The 21,665-nt window shown below is 57.2% G+C and overlaps 1 protein-coding gene across 5 annotated transcripts in view; it reads left to right on the top strand.

The window, feature by feature from the left end:
- The window catches only part of CXXC5 (CXXC finger protein 5), a 36,110-nt gene that overhangs the window by 6,976 nt on the left and 7,469 nt on the right, over nucleotides 1-21,665 (top strand). The window contains exon 1 of one of the 5 annotated variants that reach the window (XM_082725472.1): nucleotides 20,765-20,837. The exons of the other annotated variants lie outside the window; for them this stretch is intronic. The gene's annotated coding sequence lies outside the window, so the exon portion shown is untranslated. Of the gene's footprint in view, nucleotides 1-20,764; nucleotides 20,838-21,665 lie in introns of those variants that run through there. 5 annotated transcript variants of the gene reach the window in all.

The raw sequence follows: 21,665 nt of genomic DNA, 5'->3' as shown, positions 1-21,665 counted from the left end.
GCATGGACTTCCCTCCCCACTGGTCTCTGTGGAAAGTGGTGGCTTGGCTGATTTTTTTTCTGTAAAGGGGAAGCTGGATGTCTACCCCCTCCTTCCCCAGGAGGCACCCGTGGCAGCGGCTGTGCTGACAGGCCTCCTGGCCTTCTTGCTAGGGTAGCTGGCAGCTCTGGAAGGCCGACTGCACACAGCTCAGCCAGAGGGAAGAGGGAATCGCAGAGGTCCCCTGCCATGGCTAATCCCCACGGCCCCTCCCACCCTCAGCCTGTTCCTTTTGGATGGAAAGACAGAAAGGAGCCTCAGCAGGAGAGTTGGGGAGACTGGCTCTGCTGGAGGTGGTGGAGAGGGTGGGGGTGGGGAGTGAGGCGCCCTCTGCTTCAGGGTCCTGGTAGCTCCATGGCTAGTCTCCTTATTTCTATGACCTCTGTCACTCACTGGCCTAGGCTCTTTAATATTTCATGGCCCATGGAGCCAGCCCCTTGCCCCAGCCCCCTTTGTCTGTCTGCCACCCCCCCTTGGGGCGTCCCTGACACTGAATTGCTGAATTACTGACCCCAAGAGGCTGCCTATGTCTTCCCACAACTGGCCCTAACACCTCCTCTGTCCCTCCTGTCTGCCTCCCCCACGCCTCTCCTTGTCACACCTTCCATCTCTCCTCCACATCGTCTCCCCTTTTCTGACATCTCTGGCCATCTCCCTGCCCTTTTCCTCCATTTTCCTCTTTTGTTGGCCTCCTCCTCCTCAGCGGAACAGAAACCGTGGCAACTGCTCTGTCTGCCTGCTCCCTTGTCCACCCCTTCCTGCCCCCTCCCCCTGGCTGCGCTGGGCGTGAGAGCTGGTTTTATTTATTTTTCTGTTTGTTTGGGAAGAGGGTAGTGGCGGTTCTGGGCCCTGGCTGCTGCGCTCTGCCTAGAGCAGCGGGCAGGCGGGCCGTGCTGGCCTCCCAGGAATGTGGCCCGGACGCCCCGCGCTATATTTACTCCCCTCCAGCTGCCGGCCCCAGCAGGGCAGAGCCAGGCCTGCCCGGTGGCCCTGTGGGAGCTCTATACCCAACCTCCCCTGTCCAGTGGACCCCACGTAGCCCTGGAGCCCACCACTCCCCCTGCCCCTGTCCCTGTGACCTCTTCTGACCTCCTTGGACTCGCCTGGCCTACCAGCAGGATCACTCATGTGCCATGCCAGAACGGGTATAAAGTGCGATGCTGGTGCCTGATTCCTGTGGGGCAGCACCTGGCAGCCCCCCACCCCCGCCCAGAGCCTAGCCTAGGCCTGTAATCTGGTGGCCAGAACTACGCAAAGCATCTTTCTGGGGCTCTCCTTGCCAGGCATGGTCCCGGCTCTGGCCACAGTCCCCTCTGCTGTGTGCTCAGTGCTGCTGGGCGGGGTAGGGTAGGACAGGGGCTGGGAGCAGCCCTGGGCAGCTCTATTCCATGACCTCCTCTCCCCCTTTCACAGAACTTGCCGTCTGCTGGACCTCCCGGGTTCCTCCCTTGGGCACGTGTGTGCCCACCGAAGTGCTTGGACATACGTGTGCAGTACCCATGAGCACAAGCTGGAGTGGACCTCCCTTAGAGGCAGGGCCATGCCTCCTGTCATTGCTTCCCTCATTCATCAGATGCTTACAGGGTTTTGTGAGCTCGCTCCTTGCCAGCCTTGCAATGGGATGTGGCAGTGATTCCTTCCTGTCCCCTCAGTGTCTGGCACCAGCTGAGTGTTCGAAGAGCTTTAGCTGCTGCTCTAATCAATTGCTGTCCTCCAGTTATTACTATAATAATAATAATATGTTGTCGCAACGGTGATGGCGATGGCTAACCTCCTAAACCTGGACTGGGGCAGGCACTGTGTTAGCCGCTTTCGAGCCTTCAATTCCCTTTAAATCCCCACGGTAGCCCAGTGATGGGATGCTGTTAGCATCCCCTTATACAGATGAGGAAACTGAGAGTTTGTGACTTGCCCCAGGACTTGCCACGTGAGGTTGGGTCCTGGTAATGCCCTTGACTGGCTGTGAGCGCAATGAGAACAGCCAAGGCTGATCTGCTTCTTTGTGGCACCTTCCACACTGCCTGGCACACAGTGGGCACTGCCCTGTGTTTGCTGACATTCAGGCGCCTTGCTCTCTCCTCCTTGAGGCCCTTGTCTCCCTAACGGGGGCCTGGCTCATGGTGGTGGAGGTGGGCTGATTGGCCAAGTGGACGAGTGCAAGAATGAATGAACGAATAGCCAGATGATTCTGTAGGAATGAGTGCTCTCAGGACAGTTGGGTAGGAGGTATGCTTGCGCTGGTGACCTGACTGGTATGTGGAGATACGCTGTGCCGGCTGAGGATTCCTGTAAGTGAGGTGGGGCTGGGGCTGAGAGATGGCGGCCAGGGACCAGTAAGCTGCTGGGGCCTAGCCTTTGAGCAGGTCATGTCTTCTGCCAGGACCTCAGTTTTTCCATCTGTCAGATGGGCTTGAGAGCCTTTGTCCTGGCTGGCTGTCAGCTGGCCTGGCCTGGGGTTGACCTGGGAGCCTGAGAGGTGAGGGACTGTGGTGGGAAAGAGGAAGCAGTGGGTGGTGAAGACAGGAAGGTAAAGCGTGGAGCTTGGCTTGGAACCTGAGAAGCAGGGAGACCAGCCCTGACCTGACGCCCGTTCTCCCTCTGAGCTGCAGGGTGGAGGTGCAGGTTCACAAACCCCTAGCTGCCCGCCTGCATTCTGGCAAGGGCTGGGCTTCCTGACATCTGCAGCTTCAGTGGCTGTGTGTGCCACGAGGGGGTGGCCTGCGCTCCAGGACTAGACCAGCTCTATCACCAGACCCATCTCATTTCCAGTTCCTGTTGACCCTGATGGGAAAGACCCAGGCCCTCCCCTGCCTGACCCACCTTCTCCAAAGCTAGATGGGGAATTGGCTAGTGGGGCCTGTGGACCCAGGCGAGATTGGGCTTGGCCCCCTTTCTTCCTGGGAGTGTTAAGATCTTGGTGGCCTAGAATTTTTAGTCTCAGGAATTCAGAATCAGAATGCCTGGAGCAGAGGGATTCTCTTCAGGATTCTTGTCGTGTTGGGATTCTAGAATCACAGAACCATGAGTTTTACTGCAAAGGAAGCGTGAATGGTCATGTTTCAATCTCGTTTGACGCCAGGAGATATTGAGGATCTGAGAGGAGGGGCTTCCCAATGGTGCCCTCAAGTGACATGAGTCTGTACCTGAGACAAAAACTCAGTTCTGCCTCTGTTCTGCCCTGTTTTGGAAATCCGGCTGGCACAGGGAGTGGGTTGTGTGGGCCCAGTCAGGGAGCAGGGGGATGCGGCTGGCCTGTGGGCACAGGAGGGGTCCTCACGGCGGTGCCCACCCACTCGCTGCCCACCCGCCTGCTGCCCACGCTTCCCGAGGCACCAGTGTGAGGAGGAAATGCCGGCTGTTGCTTCCAGCGACAGCCGGCAGGGCCGGGCGGCTTCCCAGCTCCCCCTCTGATTCATGGCCGCCTGCAGCTCCCCCCTCCCTTGGGGGCCTCAGCAGCCCCATCTGTGCAATGGGGAGAGGAGGCTCTACCCCAAAGTCTAGCGTCACAAAGGCAGTACATTTGGGGTTCTTTTTCAGGACCACCGTGAGGCTTTGAGAATGTTGGGTGGATAGCCTGGGATAGCGAGCTGGGTGTTTGGACCCAAAGCACCAAGCAGTTCTGCTTGGAGTTACCCCAGTTCCTCCAGTAGTCTGGGGGTGCTGAATGGGTTCCTGGGACAGAAAAGTGAGGTAGTGGTAAGAGGAATAGCACTGGCGGAGGCCTAGGTCACCAGGCGCTCGCTCGCTCACTCGCTCTCTCTCTCTTTTTTTTTTTTTTTTTAAGATTTTATTTATTTATTTGACATAGAGGGAGATCACAGGTAGGCAGAGAGGCAGGCAGAGGGGAGAGGGTGGGAAGCAGGCTCCCCGCTGAGCAGAGACACTGACCCGGGTCTCCAAACCAGGACTCTGAGATCATGACCTGAGCCGAAATCAGATGCTTAACACACTGAGCCACCCAGGCGCCCCTCACCTGACTCTCCTGACCTCGATATACCCATCTGCAAAATGGAGGGCATTATTCCCTGAGGTCTCATTCAGTGTCTAGACCGCCTGGATATGTACTGGATGGTGGCAGTACTAGAGTTGCCTAGGCAAGTAGCAGAGCGGTGGGGCAGGGAGGAGGTCTCTCTGGCTACAGACAAGGGGTTAGGAGTGTGATATAGCTGCAGGGGTGGCTCTGGGAGAAGGAATGAGGTAGGGGGAGATAAGGCGCCTGCCAGCACGGCAGCGTCCGCGGAAAATCCCAGCCGTTCTCAGGAAGTGTTTCCTCCACTGGTCTCCTGGGAGGGAGGCAAGGCAAAGCAGGAAGGAGGGTAGTTGGGGGCAAACAAAGTCCCACAGCCAGTCCAAGTGGAGATGTCCCAGGCCCGGCAGCTGGGCCGGTGCGCCCCTCGCACTGCAGGAGGGCTGGAACGCATCCCCCACCATGCTCTAAGGCTGGGCCTGTGGTAGGAGGCCAGGGCTGCCAGGAGGGGCCGGGCCATAGTCCAGATTTCAAAGCCTTCCCCAGGGGCCTTGTGGTGCCCTCCGCCCTGTCCTGAGCTGCCGCCGCGGGGGTGGCAGATGCTGTTTCATCGGCTGAGGCGAGTGGGAGGCCTCCGGAAGGTCCTCCTGGGAGGTTCCGGGGGACAGTGGGGGTGTCAGCAGCTGCCGCCCAGCCAGAGCTGGCTCACAGTGGCTTCCCAGGTCCCCTCAGTACCCCAGGGTTGGGGGCCGAGGATGGTGCTTTGGAATTGAGACTGGTCCTCCCTGCCTTTGCTCCCTTCCTCCCCCAGCCCCCCCGCCACTGCCCACCAAGCTTCTTGGCTCTGGCCCCCTCCCATCCCTGGCTGCGTCTGCAGAGCCCCCCGGGGAAGGCAGGGGAGGAGGCGCAGCGGGCTCAGAACAGCGGGTGCCCGCGCAGCCAAGTATTTGCGCGAGCTGTCAGAGACAGACAGGCATGTGGGGAATTTGGTGCGTGTGGGGCTGGGGGAAGCAGCCGGGTGGGCAGGCAGGCAGGAGGAGGGAAGGTGGGGCTGTCTCCCCCGCCTGTTGAACCCTGCAGAGACCACCATTCTCCCCAGCCCAAACCAGAAGGTACCTCTGGCACTGTCTTCCTGCCTGTACCAGTACGGTGAGACAGGGACCCTGGCTGGGGTCTGATAGGGTGTAGACGCCGGGGAAGGGGGTGCCATGTTGAGGACTGGAGCCCGGGAGAGGCTGTCTGGTGGAGTGTGGAGCCAGGCAGGAATCCGGGTTGTGCCTGACTGTGGCCTCCAGGAAATAGCAGCTGTCATGCTCTTGTGTCCGCCCCCCACCCCAAACCTGGCACAACTTGTTTCCTGGCCAGGGTCCGGCTGGGGCAGATTGGAGGGGCCTGGTATTGCCCAGGCTGGGTGAGGAACAGGCTGGGTGGAAGGGCCCATGTTCATAAGCCTACAGGTACTTGGGGTGCTGGGCAGGCCCCCCAGCCATTCTTTCACTGAAGCAGGTTGGAGTCACTTGGAGGAGGGGATCTTGCCCCTTATTTCCCTGGATGGAGACCCCAGTTCAGTCACCTTTGTGGTCTGCTCTCCAGCAGTACCTGTTAGGTGTGTTAGGGCTTAGAGCTGAGTAACACTTGATGTTTCATATCTGAGAGCCCAGAGAGGGGGATACACTGGCCTAAGATCACACAGTGGGCTCCCCAGCCTCCTCCCTGCCCACATGTGGGTGGGGCCAGTAGGAAGAGGTGAACTTGGGGGGTTTGCTGGGGTGGGGGGACTATATTTAGTCAGCCCTGCAGAGCCAGGGGGCCCCTGGGAGCAGCTGTTAGTGGGGGGGCAGACAGAGGCCTGAAGCTGCATTTAGTCTGGACAGAAATATCCTCCCCCCACCCACCCACCCACTGGCTGGGCGGCCAGGCTGCGGGCTTGTCCCCTGAGGGGCAGCTTGCCTGGGCCTGGCGGCCGGCGGGACAGGCAAGATGACCCGATAGGCTTTTCCCAGCTCAGGTTTCGATGAAACAGGAACCGGAGCTGCAGCCTGGGCTGTGGGGGCCAGGGCAGCCGGAGCCGTGGGGGGCCGGGGCTGCCTCCCCCAGCTCCCCGCTTCTCTCTTGTTGCAGGCTCCTGTTCTCCAAGGCCTGGGGAAGCTGCAGGTTATTTATCAAGCCAGCCTCCCTGCCGTGTCTGCCTGAGCCTCCCCTTACCTTACACCCCCCACCCCCACCCTGTGCTGGCGGCCATGAGCCCAGCAGAGCAGGGTGAGCTGGGCGGGCAGGCGGCAGGATGAGCTCAGGAGACGTGAGTCACCCCATCCCCAGCAGCCCCACGAGGCCCTGCGGCCTGGCAGGCAGAGTGCGCTCACGCACTCCCCACACGGCACACCCCGGGGCACACGCTTGGGACAGACACGCTCACTTGGCGCACGTAGTTCCACATAGCCCAGTGCACACAGCTCACACACACGGTGCAGGCCAGGTCACATAAGCTGTGGCCACCCTGGAAGCGTGATCATGCTTACACTCACAGCCTCTGGCAAACATGCAGGCAGATGGACATACATAGTCACATGTGGGCGTGCTGGACTCCCCAGAGGACCCCATACCCCACTCCAGTGAAGCAGTTGTAGGTCTGCTCCATCCTCGGGCAGGAGCCCACAGCCACACAGTTCCCTAAGATTGGGCCCGGAGCACCAACACAGTGGAGCCTGGTCTGTGTGTGCACACACATGTGCACGCACACACACAGCACAGCTGGGGCTCCACGTATCCACATCCCCCCGTTAGGGTACACGAAAGAGGCCTGATCCTTTGGCCATGGAGAGTCAGCTGGATTCTAAGGTGTGTGCCAGAACAGGGGTGTTTTCTGCCATTCCCCAGGCTGGCTTGGCCTTCTCTGGGGGAGGAGGTCCGAGTCTTGGGCTTGAAAGTGTTAAACCCATCCTGCCCTCCAGGTTGGGGAACTCTGACCTGGGCAGAGCGGGTTGGGGGTAAGCGGGCGAGAGGTGCAGAGGAACCAGGAAGAGGAAAGGTCTGGAAAAGAAAAGCTGTGGAAAATCAATTTTCCACAGAGTGCCAAGTGGCCAGCTGCTGCCCCCACTGAGGGGGCCAGTTCCTTGGGAGATTGGGGGGTGCTGGAAATGGGGGAAGGGACCCCCTTGACCTAGTGGGCTGTGCCCCAGGACTCTGCCTGCTCACCCTGGCATGTGTCGTTCTCTGTTCCCTTGTCTCCCATGTCTCATTATTTCCCCCACCTTGCTTTCAGTACCCTGAGACTTAGAATTCAGACATATTTCCTGGTTCTTAGTCTACTGGCCTGCAAAATGGGTACAGCGCTGACCTGAGTACAAGGAGGGACTGGGCTGCTGGGTTGGTGGGATGCCCTCAGGGAGCCTGTAAGCTTCTGGGGCTTGCGTTCCCTGGTCTGGGCAGAACCAAGGGCATACTTCTTTTTCAGACATTGAAGAAAACACCAGTTTTCAGGTGGGAGAATTGAGTCTGATGGGACTGACTTCATGGTTGTGAAGGCCTTTAGACACAGCCACCCAACATCCAGACCACAGATCATTCTGGGTCTGCAGGATTGAGAGAGCCCAGGGAGGTTCAAGGGGCAGGTGACTGTTAAGGACTCAGGCCCGGGCTAGCTCCCGCCTCCTGGCCACACGTAAGTCCCTCACAAAGGCTTAGACAATGGTCAGGGAGGGGAGAGGAGCCCAGGCATCCTGAAGTAAACAAACAGCAGTGGTCAGTCAGGAGGACTGGATGTCCCCTGAGCCTTGGACTCTCAAGTTGGACAGGCTTAGGCTCCAGACTTGGCTTGGTCACTGCCTACTTTGCAATCATGGGCCACTCTGACCTCACTTTTGCCACCTATGAAATGGGTATGAGCCTTATCTGTGTCTCAAAGCTGTAGGACCTGAAGTAGGTGGTGGGGTGTGGTTCTCACTATGCCACACCTGGATCTCCAGGTGAGTCCGGACCTCCTCCCCACCTGACTGCTCCACCAAAGCTGGACTCCTTAATTAGCTGTCTTGGATTTAGCCTTCTTTTTTGTTGTTGTTGTTGTTGTTTTTTAAGATTTGTATTTATTTGACAGACAGATCACAAGTTGGCAGAGAGGCAGGCAGAGAGAGGAGGAGGAGGCAGGCTCCCTGCTGAGCAGAGAGCCTGATGTGAGCCTCGATCCCAGGACCCTAGGATCATGACCTGAGCCGAAGACAGAGGCTTTAAACACTGAGCCACCCAGGCACCCCCGGATTTAGCCTTCTTGAGGGCTCTTCTCAGCTGGGAGTGCTGAGGTGAGGAAGTAAAGAGGCTGACCCTAGGGCTGCAGGGAGGAGGAAGCATGGGAATGGGTTGGATCCAGGGAGAGGAATGTGGAGTCCTTGGTTGTCTGGACATTCCAGGAGGGCTTTACACTATGGAAGGAAACAGAGTCACCTGTAGTTCTTGGGCATTCTCAGTTCCCCAACCCCTCAGTACGCAAGGCCACAAGTTAGACTCACCAGGGACTTCCAGGTGCCAACTGAGTTCTTTGCAGTGTGGTGAGGGGCCTGGCACACACCCGTGTGAAAGGGTGGTTGGGACCATTGGAGATGGAAGGAGCGCTGACATAGAGCAGGTTGTGCTGGGGCCTGGGGCAGAGGGAGCTTGGCAGGATGTATAGGTGGGTTTTTCCCGTGGTCAGAAAAGGCATGCGAGCTGGGACAGCTGAGTGCTGCCCCTCCTTGCAGACCTCAGACCTCTACCATGCGCTGGTCTCCCCCTGTGTTCCTGCTGGGAAGAGGGTGGGGGAGGAGTGCTCTCCGCTGGGCTGGGGAAACTGAAGCCCAGGGATTGGCTCAGACTCAAAGGCAAACAGTGACAGAAGCGGGGCCACAACCCAGGTTACCTGGCACCCCTGGCTTGGACCATCCTTGCCATTCTTTTGCTGCCTGGTGATGGCAGTAAAAATAATAACAGCCATCATTTCTTGAACGCCTTCTGTATGCTGCGCTGCATTAAGAATTTAGGTCCTCTCTAGGACCTTGACAAGGGTGGGGCTGTCATTGGGTGCATTTCACAGACCATGGAATGGGCTTAGCAAGGTCAGGCAACTCCTCTGAAGTCACCTAGGCTGAGGGCTACAGAGGAACCCAGATTCCAAAGCCCACTTGGACTTTATGATCCGAATCTGTGCCTCAGGGTGGGCGTGGTGGGGTGGGGGTCCTGCCCATCCTCCATAATCACATGACGAGTAATACGCCTAGTTGCGCCAGCCTCCTGCCCACCTGTGCCCAGCCCCGGACTGTCCTGGGGACCTCTGCTCTCTCAGGGCACTTCCTAGGTGTGGGCCCAAGGTCCTTGGGACTGCTGACTCTTTAGGCCTTGGAAGGGTGAGCCTCCCACATGCATTGGGAGTGGGGTAGGGGCTCAGGGGATGCACCGGGGAGCAGACTGAGACCCCTTAGGGTTTGGGGGAGCTCCTTACAGATAAGTTCTGGGAAACTCAGTTGCTAGGGTTGTGGGAGCCGCTTAGGGGCTGGGTCAGGGTCCTATACCTCTCCCCTGCCCCAACCTCCCACCTTCTTAGGGGCTCCTTTCGCCTCTCGGGAGCCCTGCACAGAGTAGTTGAGAAAGTGCCCTTGAGCTGGGGATACCTTCTTCCACACACAGGGACAGCCATAGCAGTGACCCCAGTCAGTGTGCCTGTTAGCCAGAGATAGCACCAGGAACAGTGTGACCCTAGGTCAGGGCTCACTAGAGGTCACTGAGTCAGGTTTGTGTTCTGGAACTAAGTACTGGTCTCACATGGAGGGGCATACTCTCTGGGTTTAGGGTCCCAGACTGTGTGGCAAGTCACTTCCCCTTTCTGGTCTCAGTTTCTGCATCTGTGAAGTGACCGAGAGTCTGCCAGGCACCTTCTCTGGGGAGGGGATAAGTGAGTCAGACACACCCACATGCTGTCGCCTGGTGTTCCAAGGTCCCCCATGCACAGGGTTCCTGCAGCCCGCACACTGGCCATAGGGGTGGAGGGATCCAGAGTTGGGCCAGTCTGGATTTCAGTTTCACTTTCGCCATTCACACTCACTTCCCCCCTCGGCCCGGAGCCTCAGTGTCCTCATCTGTGAGATGGGCGGACCATGGTGCTTACATCTGTAGGCCGCTGTGGGAGTGAAACAAGGTAGTGTGGACAAAGCACCTGGCACAGATTCTGTTGATGGTGTTGACAGTGGAACCCCCGCATATACCCTGAGCTGTCCTCTTGGTTGCTGTCCACCCCCCCCCAACCTCGGTCCTCCGGGATTCTGGGAACGAGACAGCGCCAGTCTGCTGGCTCAGCCAGCTTGGCCACTGACCTTCAGAGCACCCAAGCTGTCAAGGCCGCCTGCCTGCCTGCCTGCCTGCCTGCTGGGCGGGCAAGGAGGGGCGCCAGCCAGTTCCTCGCCCAATGCTACCCGCCCCTGCTCCCACTCTCCTCTCCCTCTCTGCGCCTGTGTGTGAGCTAATTAATCTCAGCCCCTTTGGGAAATTAGAACGCTGCAGCCACGGCCTTCTCAGCCTCGCAGTGCCTGTGTTGCTACTGGGCCCTGCCAAGACCCACCGTGGTTTGGGGGCACGGGGTGGGGGGTGGGGGCAGCAGGATGAGCTGGGCAGACCTGAGGCTCCCTGAGCACCCCCACCTCCTGACTTGGGGTGGGGGTGGGCTCTGGCTTCTCTGCTCTCTCCCCTTCCAGACAGCATCCATAAGGACAGCAGGCAGTTGCTTTGCAGGGGTGAAACCCAACCCCCAGCCCCTCCATACCCTGGTCCTGTGGCTGATGTGGTCATCCCTCACCCCACATTCAATCTCATGGCGGGGTCCTCTGGCCTGCCCAATGCGGGCTGATGAAGATAGATGTAATTATGGAATTTTGCTTGGGAAATTAATTTGAAAAAGTTAATTAATTGGTAGTTCCGGAGGTGGAAGGCTCCACGCCCCACCAGTCCTAGTGACGTCAGTGCTGACCTGCCTGAGACGTGCTGCTTCCTGGGCAGGCTGGGGAGAGGGACCCCAGTGACCCGGTTGGGCAGTCCTGGTGGAGCAGGCAGACACATTGAGGAATAAGAGACAGACTAGTCTCCTTCCCCAGAGTGGGCCCCTGGGAAGTGTTGACTGGACCTGCTGGGTGAACTTGGGCATTAGAGAACTCAGCCACTTGTTAGCATGTTCGACAAGCCATTGTCAAGCTTCTGTGTACCAACTGCAGTGCCTCAAGTGCCCGCAGCCCGCACAGACAGCTGAATGTTGTGTCCACTGTTTACAAATCCCTTTTTTCAAAACCTCTAAACTTCTACACAAAGGGTTCAAGGGACAGTATAGGTCCCTTGTGCAGATACAGCAAATGAGGCCCAGAGAAGCTGTGACTTGCCCAGCTCTTCAGCTCTGTCCTCCAGCAGGGCTCGTGTAGGGCGTGTACAGAGCTTCAGCTTCTTCCCAGGGGAGGATTGCTCCCACAGGCAGCCCCTCCTCAAGTGTGGGTGGTAGGGCCCTTAAAGTTGACTTTGTTCCCAAAGAAGAGAAGGGGGCCACCAACCCTGGCGCCCCCGTACCATTGTGCCTCCTTCCCCCACCCTACCATCAGACATTTGTGTTGTCCTTTGTGTTCAAGTAGGGGCTTCCTCCACCATCCCCCCAATCCTTGCAGTGACCCAGTTGTGTGAGGCAGGAGGTCCTATGCCCCCAGGAATTCCTAGGGTACATAGGGACCCCATTCCTAGGACTTTGTGGCAGGGCCCCTGACCACAAGACTGACCAAGTTCTAGTGTCTGGAGAAGTGTGGGCTCTGTACAGGCTTTGTCCAGACTGAGGAAGGGTCAGGGCTGGGGCAAGAGGTGGCCATCTATAAAATAGGGAAAATGGAAGCCTTATGGGCCCCTAGGACAGGAGGCCAGCAAGGTGAGGAACATGAGCTTGCAAGAAGTTTGGACCTGGGTTCCTCCATGCTGTGTGGCCTTAGGCCTTCACTTTTCTGAGATATTTCCCTCATCTGCAAAATGGCGATGATCACATAAGCCCACTTAGAGGGCTGTGGTGAGGCCCAAGGAGGTGTAATCACTTGAAGTGAATGTCCTTGATACCAGGCTGGGTGGGAGAGCAGGGAGCCAGTGGGACTGGGCTGGCGCCAGGGCCTGAGAAAGCCAGCAGGGTTTTTTTTTGGTGGGGAAGCTGGTGCACGTAGTTGGGGCAGAGGAGCTCAAGGATTGGAGAGGAGGTGATACTTGGGGCAAGCCCCCAAGAGCCAACAGCCAGCAGCCCCGAGCCCTGGGGTCCTCTAGGGGGAGTCATTCCGAACCACATTAACTCCCTGATGGGTTAAGCACCTTACCTCAGGACGTCTCCGGGATCCAGGTGGGTCTGGAAGTCCATTGTGTAAGCCTCACCTCTCTTTGTTTTTCAGAATAAAAGTGGCCATCCCGGGCAGGATGAGCTGGGCATTTTTGCATCCCACATCACTCTGATGGTCGATAGTTCTGAATTTTCAAGGTCTGATTCTAGACGTGGGTTTAAGCAGGCCACGCCCATTCCCTGAGCCTCATGTGTAAGATGGGTATAGGTCAGAAGGGAGCAGCTTTTTCTGCCCACCTCACCTCCAAGAACTTCTGGCACTTCCGTCCAGCACGTTGGGCCCTCAGCATGGGCTGAGTGCTCAGGGTCCTCTGTGCAGACTGTTAAGCCCTTATTCGTGTCTGTCCATCTTTCCCCTAGACTGGGCGTTCCCTGAGGGTGGGGTCTGTGACATCTCTGCTTGCATGCCTAACTCGGAGTTAGTGCTAGATGGGGATTGTAGGGCTCCTGTTTTCCTATTTTACAGACAGAACAGTTAAAGCCCTGTGAGGACATTGCTCAGCCAAGGCCAACATTGCCTTTTGAGGAGCAGAGCTAACCTAGCCTGGGTGGGTTGTGTGATTGCTGGTGGTGCATCCTGGGGTCTTTTTGTAGGCCCTGGGTACCTTCCCTGACTTCTCTCGAGACCCACCTGGCAGGTAGCATTCCCACGCTCCAGCCTTGAGCCCTGTACTCTGGACAGCCGGGAGGGAGGAGTTCTGGCATGAGAGTGTCAGAGGGCAGACCTTAAGGTCTCCAAGCCTCAGTCTCTTCATCTGTAAAATAGGAGTCTTGGTACTTCTCCGTGGCGGTGCTTGGAGGTGGGAAAGTGGTTTAAAAAAAACACATTTGTTCTTCCCTTCATGCCTGGAACATAGTAAGAACTCCTTAAGTGTTCACTGTGGTTATTATTATTGTTGACACTGTTACTCTGTTATCATTACATTATTATTCATGCTCCCAGGGCCCCAGCAGCTGCAGTGGCTCTGGGCCTGGACACAGAGCTGGGTCTGCAGAGAAGGAGTTACAGTTTCTAATTAGTGCCCCAAGGAGAGGGCCTGGGTTTTTATTTTCGCTGGAGGATCCCACCTGCCCAAGGCTTCCCCAGCCCCTGTCATCCCCTCTCCAGCCTCAGGTAGGGGGCCTGGCTCCAGGCAAAAGCCTCCCCAAATTTCCCTTGCCACCCCTCCACCCCCCCACCCCCCCACCCCCGCGGCCTGGCAGACCTCCGGGGCCATGAATCATTTATGAGGCAAAAATGAAACCAATTAAGGACAAACTTTGAAAGCCTCTAATTGCTGCGCCTGGTGGCACCGAGGAATGAGGGGAGGCAGGCCTGCTCGGTGCGGAATCTCCTTGGCCCGGTCCTTCCCAGGCCGCCCGTCCCACCGCGTCTCAGGGCGCCGCGTCCTCCCGGCTCCCCGCCGCCTCCCGGCCGGCCGCGGACGTGCCTGCGCGGCTCTGGCTGCGGCGTCTGCCGCCCCGGCGCCCGCCCGGGTCCCAGGCCGACTAATTAGGCCCAGCTCCCCTCCCCGCACCGCCCGCTCCAGGCCCGAGGTGATGGCGGCTGTTCCTGCCGTTCTGGGGCCTGTGCCCCAGAGCTGGCCGCGTTTCTCCTGGCGGGAGCCAGCTCTGCTTGCCTGGCTTAACCCGGCTGAGCCCAGGACGCCCTGTCCCTGAACTGGGAGGCTGGGGAGCCCCCACGTCCCCACGGTGGGGTCTGGGCATGCGGAGGTTGCCGGAGGTGCTGGGGCACATGGTTGGACAGTCGCATTCAGTCTCAGGGAGAGAGAGAGACGCTCTCAGATGGGGGAGGGGGGTGGCAGAGAGGTGGCTGTTGAGAGAGGGAAGCTGGGAGGTGCAGGGGAAGGCGTTGGGGGTACTGAGCTCCTGAGGTGTTGCACCCTCCTGGGGGAATCCAGTTCCTCCTCAGCTTTGTCAGGAATGCAGTGACCTTATGCAGATTCCTTAGCCTTAGTTTCCCTATTTGTAAACTCTCAGGACAGACCAATTTTCTCCGGGATTTGGGATTTGCGGAACTGCGCTCTCAACACCCCTACTTCTCTATCTTTCTCTCTCTCTCTCTCCCTCTGTCTTTCTCTCTCATGAGCTGGGAGAGGGTGGAGGTCAGGGTCTGGAGTGTGGACCCAGCAGGGTCCATCTTACTGCCGTGAGCTATGGGCATGAGTGACCAGCCTGCTCACTGTGCTGAGGGCCAGGCAGGCCCTGGGCACTCAGGCACGTTGTTTGCTGAAACCAAATTTCTGTGCTTGTGTTTTTCCATAATTATATTAGCAGGTGGGATTTTTCCTCGGGGAGGCAGTGGGAGGGGGAGCGTCGTGGCAGTGTCCCCGCCTGCTCTGAGCGTGAGCTCACACTCGGCTCTGCCCGCCCGCCTGTAATGATTTTTTAATTATGCAGCCAGTGCTCGGAATTGTTAATCCGCCTCCAGCCCAGCATCCCCTCCTGTAGCTCACACCCAGCCCCACATGGGTGTCCCCAGAGTGGTGGTGCCCAGCCCGGTGTCCGTCGCTGAGGCCACAGACCTCCACCACAGTGGGAGAGAGAGGTAGGCCAGGAAGGGCCCGCAGGGGCGGCTCAGTTCCATATGCGTGTGACAGAACTTGGAGGTGGTGGGGCCTGTGGCTCTCTTTGTCCTCCTTCCCTCCTTTGGCCCCAGCGTGGCTTACATCCTCCAGGACAGCTGTGGCTCTGGAAGGGGGCAGGGGAGTGATCAGTGCCCACCCCTGAGTGGTGTGGCCACACCCATTTCAGGGACATCAGCCTGACTCTCCAGCCTTGTGTGACCCCAAGGACACACACAAGTATGATCTTTGTCTCTGTCACACACACACACAGTCACACTCTGCCTCCCTTCTGCACACACACTCAGCCTCACAGCGACACAAGCACAATGGCATGCTCTGTGTTTCTCACAAACGTAGCCACACCTGAGGACTGGGGTGCCCTCGGGAGACCACAGTGCTGCCTCCAGTGCCCTGCCCCCACTCCCTTGCCTCTGTACCCTCCCCCCACCAACTGGGACGCCCTCTGAGGCCGCCCTTCTCCCGCCTGGTGGGGTGGCTGCCTGTGGCTGGGGCCTGCCTGGACATCCATCGACCTGGCCTGGGGGAGGTGGCAGGGGGTGGAGGGTGTTCTCTAGCACCGTGGAGAGGCTCCTCTCCAGGCACCCAGCTGTGGCATCTGTCAAGGTCAGATAGCGACTCCGGAACCAGCCGGCTCGGCCCCATGGCCCCTCTCGCCTCATTATTTTTGTGTTCCGGGGCTGCGGCGACACCTCCCTCCTTCCTCCTCAACCTCCTGCCTCTTGCCTGCCTCCCCCACGCCTCTGCAGGGAGGGCCTGCAGTCTGGGGGCTTTTGTTTTCCAGTTTTTTCCATACTCAGGCCAGGCGGGCGGGTAGACGCTGATCAGAGCTGTTTGGTCTTGAATAGCAGAGAGGCAAGGAAGGTGACTCCCTCGTGGCTGGGACAGGCTTTCGGCTGACGGAACCCTAGGTTGGTTTCTCAGGGGGACAGACTGAACGTGGGTGGAGCCCAGCCCCCACCACAGCCCCGGCACACCTGTGGGCAGCTTCCTGTTTCCATAGGGGCCCCAGCACCTGGCATCAGTTCCTGTCTGCACCATCCCCATCCCAGTTGGGCCCCACACTTGCACCTCAGAACCCTCAGAAGCCCTGATACAACTCAACAGTGTGTGCACACGCATATGTGTGCGCACATGTGTGTGTGCATACACACACTGGTAAACACGTGGCAACAGTGTGTTGACGCTCACAGACCAGAAGAACCCACAACAATCCAGCCTTCATGTAAACCACTGTAGCATACACATATGCACACTCAGGCATGTACTTAATATCCACAAGTGTAGCTAGCACACGCTCCACGTGCACACACGAGGAGGTCACACAAAGACCTTCTCCTGTACTGGCATATAAGCCCTGTGAATACATCAGTGTTCCAACCCACAGGGGGCTGTCTGAGTCTGCACATACACCTGAGCACACCCACAGCCCCCACCGCAGACACACACACACACACACACACACACACACACACACACACTCATGCGTGTACCCTATCTGACGCACCTTTTAAGTGGACACAACACAGATCTCCTAGTTGGTGGTGGTGCTCCTCACCATATGCACTTTAGCCAGAGCTCCCTGAGGCCCAGTGTTCTGTGAGCACATTTATACCACCCAAGGGGCTTTTGTCCCTGACATGCTGAAGGGAGCCTGAGGCCTCCCCCTTGATGTGCTCTGTCCAGGGAGCCACGGGAGAGTGGGAAATGGCAGTTGACAGATGGACTGTCCTACCATCCTGGCCAGCCTCTTAATGTACATCAACCTGGGCCCAGGAACACCCAGATGGAGGGAGAGGTGCGGTTCCAGGCACTTTGGGGGGACTTGTGGATTCTGGCAGAGAGGCAGGCTCAGGGGGATGGCCTCTCAGGTTCTCTCTGGGTCCCTGCCCACCACTAGCCCCCAGTCAGGGTGTGTAAGTGTGGGGAGTGTGAGACGTGGGCAAACTCTGGGCTCCCCAGAGTCTCTGGGGTAGGCCTGGCCATCCACCCCCTTCCGCCGCCAGCTGTGGACCGCTGTGACCACCCTTGAGAGGGGGAGCTGGAGGGTTAGCAGTGACAGGGCCCCTCACACCCCCCCACCCCCAGGAAACTCAAAACCCCGGGCCAGCCGCGGGTGGCGGCTTGGGGCAGGCACAAAGACGGCCTCTGTGCGGCCCCGGCTGGGCTGCCCACAGGATTCTGGGGGAGGAGGCAGGAGCCGGTTTCCGTCCCATTCTGCTTCCTGCGGAGGCCGCCGGAATGCCCGGAGCTCTGGCCCAGCCTGGCCCGTCCGGCCCACCCGCAGCCCCTTCCCCTGTCTTTTCCTGGGCCTTAGGGTAGAGCTGCAGACTTCCCTGCAACAGTGCTGTCACATGTTTTGCCCAGAGCCCAAGAGCCGCCCACGCCCACCCCAGAACCCCTATGCTGGGCTGAACTGGACCTCAACCTCCCACCATGATTCCCCTTTCCCGGTCCCTCAGAGCCTTGGCCAGTGTTGGAGAGCCAGGCCTTGGAGTCACACAGACCTGGTTTCAAATCCTGCCTTTGCTGCCTATTGACCTTGTGACCTTTTGCAGGTGACTTGACTTCCCTGAGTCTCAGTGGCCTCATCTATACATGGGTGACAATACCAGTTAAAGAGTTACAGAAGAAATTCAATGGGAAGATGTGTGTAAATTAGCACAATACTGGTAGAGTGAGTGTGCAACACGAGGGTCTGTGATTATCATGTCCTCTGGGGAGATGATAGCACTGGGAAGGACCTAGATGCCCCTCTCCCCAACAGGCCTCATAGGGTCTCAGTCCCAGAACCTGTTCAAAACCTTCTCTCCAGACTTCAGTTTCCATGTCTGCAGATCACTTCATGGGCAGATTCAGGTCCTCTGGGATTTGTGGGGTTGGAGGGGGTCACCATCTGGAGTCTTTTTTCTTGTGTCTCTACTGTTTTCCTCGATCCCTCAGGGATCACAATGGGGTGTGGAGTAAGAACTGTGCTCCATTTTACAGATGGGAAACTGAGGCTCACTATGGGGAAGGAAGGGCACAGTCAAATCAACAGGAAGAGACAGGATGGAGCCACAAACCTAGACGTTAGAATTCTGGTCCCCTGAATTGTCCTGTTAACATCCTTGCTCCTCACACACAAGCCCTAAAGGACAGATCCCCCCTCTTCTAATTCCTTGGCCCAATTATCTCTGAGCTAGCTTTCCTCCCCTGTCCACCAGAAGGAAGATCCTAAGTTAGTGCATGGCCCTGACCCCAGGTTGATGTCAGCTCAGATATTACTTTGGGAAACATTAGCCTAGATCCAGAGGGTCCCCATTGGAGAGGGCAACACTTTTCCCTACCTCACAACTGCTTATTGAATTGCTTGCTCTAAATGGGCCAATCATCGTCCTCCTTCAGAAGGTGTGTAGGAAGATTCAGTGAGACAAGGCATACAGCGTCTGGCACTCAGGAAGTCCTCGTTCCTTAACATAGTAACTTATCCTCCTGGTTCCATGTTGCATCTAGAGAAACTGACTCAGAGGCCATATGCCAAGGTCACCCAGAGGAAAGGGCCTTCCTGATCCTTTGACTGTTGTAGAGAGGGAACCTGGGCTGACGGAGGTGCCTGGTGGGGAAGCTTTTGTCTTTATCAGAGGTGTCCCAGATCACTCCCTAGAGCCCCAGGTCGGGGCATACCTCCTGGCTGGGCCCTCAGTGTTCCTTTCCATAAAATGGGCTGACCCCCTCCAACTGTTTTTTGGGAGCTATGTAAGGGAGAATAGAGCCCCATGGACTCCTGGGGTTTTCTTTAGCATGTTTCCTTCTTCAGGCAATGGGGTTGTGTCTGCCTTAGGTGGAGGGTTCTAAGAGGGTCAGGGAAGTAGGATTCTAGCCTAGCCCCCTGTTCTGTCTTAGGGAGATTCTAATAGTGCTGAGGGCAGGCTTTGCCCCAGGCCATCTGCTGGGTATTAGTAGTGATCAGTGTGTGCTCCTGTGTGTTCATCTGTAGTTGGAGATGTGCCCCGTGCTCTTGGGTGAGAACTGTCTTTCTCCCATTTCCAAGGCCACTGTCTCCATGTGCATCGCCTTGGGCCTGAGTAGAGCTTCTTTCCCCTTCTGGAAAGTCCCTAGGCTGAATCATGGAAATCAGAGATGACGCCCCCACCCCCTGCCTCCCCAGCTTGCTCAGCCTCAGCTCAGTTCAGCCACCAGAGCCTATGGTCTGTTCTCTTCATCACCACTGGCTTGCCCACCATCCGTCTGTCCATCTCAACTCCCTTGGAAGCCAAGACCAGCCACCATTGTGGGTGGAGGGTCATGAAGAGGGTGTAACAGGAATGTCAGAAGTACACAGGGAGGGGCGCCTGGGCTCACTGGGTGAAGCCTCTGCTTAGGCTCAGGTCATGATCTCAGGATCCTAGGATCAAGACCCGCGTTGGTCTACCTGCTCTGCCAGGAGCCTGATTCCCCCTCTCTCCCTGCCTGCCTCTCTGCCTACTTGTGATCTCTCTCTGTCAAATAAGTAAGTAAAATCTTAAAAAAAAAAAAAAAAAAAAAAAAAGTGCACAGGGAAGTTAGGGAGGAGTGTAAAGAGCTAGACGGAGTGTGCAAGTTGGCAGTGCTGGCCTGCCCGGAAAATGGCAGAATGGTGTGCTGTGCTAGGCTGCTGGCTTGGGATCCTCAAGGACCCACTGGAATGCACCCTCCTCCAGGAAACCTTCCCTCAGCAGGAAGGACGGCTGGAAGTTTGTTCTAGCCAGCGAAGGAGCAAGGGAGGGATGGCACCTTGCTCAGACCCTGCCCTTGGCTATAGTGGTGATGTAGCACAACTCTGTAAACTTATTAAAAATCATTGAATTGGGGGCGCCTGGGTGGCTCAGTGGGTTAAGCCTCTGCCTTCGGCTCAGGTCATGATCCCAGAGTCCTGGGATCGAGTCCCGCATCAGCAGGGAGCCTGCTTCCTCCTCTCTCTCTCTCTGCCTGCCTTTCTGCCTACTTGTGATCTCAGTCAAATAAATAAATAAAAATCTTTAAAAAAAAATAAAATCATTGAATTGTACACTTCTAAATGGATGAATTTTATAGTGTGTAAACCATGCCTCAGTAAAGCTGTGTTTAAAAAATCCTACCCTTGGCCTCAGTGCCCTGCCCACTTGAGACCCTGCCAGCCTCACGACCATACCTCACACCCTCTTCCCCATTTTTTTTTTTTTTTTAAACTCTACCCTCAACATGGGGCTCAAACTCCCCACCCTGAGATCAAAAATTCCACGTTCCACTGCATGCTGTCCCGACAGAGCTGGCCGGGCTCCCCTCTTCCTCTTTTCTTAAGAACTATTTCAGGCTCATGTCCCCTTTGGTAACCTCCCCTCCTCTTTAAGTCACAGGCTAACAGTTCCTTCCTCCAGAAAGGCCCCCAGTGCTCCATTTGGTCGCCTTCCCGCGCTCATTTCATATTGGTTCATGTGACCATTGGCCCAGCCCTTGTGTGCTCCTTCCCGGGCAGTGCCCAGTCCGAATCCTCCACTGTCTCCCCAGTACTGCAGGGCGTGGGGCTGCTGTTGGTTAATCAGGAGGAGGGGACGTGTGCAACCTGAACATCTAGAAATCTCACTGTGGGCCACCTGTGTGCATGTCTGTGTGTGGACATCCCTCCCCCCGACCTCCAGGCCTCTTCCCCCACTGCTGTCTGGCCTGAAGGGCTCAGGCTCTGTCTGGGGGGTGTGTCCTGGTTCCCCTGGGGCTCAGGGTGGAGTGAGGGCATTACCATCACCTCTGGTGACCTCATTGACAGCTGGTATTATGACGTCGCTGGCCCGGCATTCCGGGTTCCTGCCTGGGCATCTCCAAGCCCCCCAGGTGAAGACACTCCCCTGGGGTCTGTGACAACTCGCCCCCCATCCACATAAAGGTGACAGGCATGGTAACAACCCTTTGGGGGACAGTCGGGACAGATGGGTCACCGTGTCCTGGGCTACTTTGTCAGTTGCATAGGTAGAGCAAAGGTGGTCACACAGCAGAGTGACTCATACTTGGGCTCTGGGTTCAAATTCTAACCAGTCATTTGACCTTGGCCTGACAGTTTGATCTTCTTTGAGCCTCAGTTTCCTCGCCTGTAAAACTGCATAATAGTTCTCTTTTTTCTTTCTTTTTTATTTATTTATTTATTTATTTGACAGAGTGAGAGAGCAGAAGTAGGCAGAGCAGCAGGCAGAGGGAGAGGGAGAAGTAGGCTCCCTGCTGAGCAGGGAGCCCAATGCGGGGCTCGATCCCAGGACCCTGGGATCATGACCTGAGCTGAAGGCAGAGGCTTAACCCACGGAGCCACCCAGGCACCCCTGCTTAATAGTTTCTATTTCCCAGGTTTCCATGTAAAGCTTAGGAGCACAGGGCAGGAGGATATAGTCAGTGCTCACTAAATGCTTTACTGATAGGTTTACTTAGTTAATTGGACTCTGAGGTCACTTGGTCCTGGGAGCTGGTTGGAGAGGGGTGGTTCTGTGTCTTCTGCGGCTGGCTGGCTTGAACCTGGAGTAGAGGCAGGGCGATGGTCCCAGTGTCAGGAGAGTGGCTCCAGCTTTGCCCACCTGTCTTCCCAGCTTAGCCAGGGAGCTAATGCCCATAGGAGGTTGGGGCCTGAGTCCAGGCCCTGAGGCCAAGAACCCATTGACCCTCAGCCTCCTCCCTATCAGTCTCTGCTTTGCAGCCTTGGGCCAGAGTGGGCTGGGGTTCACCCGGC

Source organism: Mustela nivalis (assembly GCF_964662115.1).
Source record: "Mustela nivalis genome assembly, chromosome: 3".
Lineage (NCBI taxonomy): Eukaryota > Metazoa > Chordata > Mammalia > Carnivora > Mustelidae > Mustela > Mustela nivalis.
This window is presented reverse-complemented; position numbering and strand designations above follow the sequence as displayed.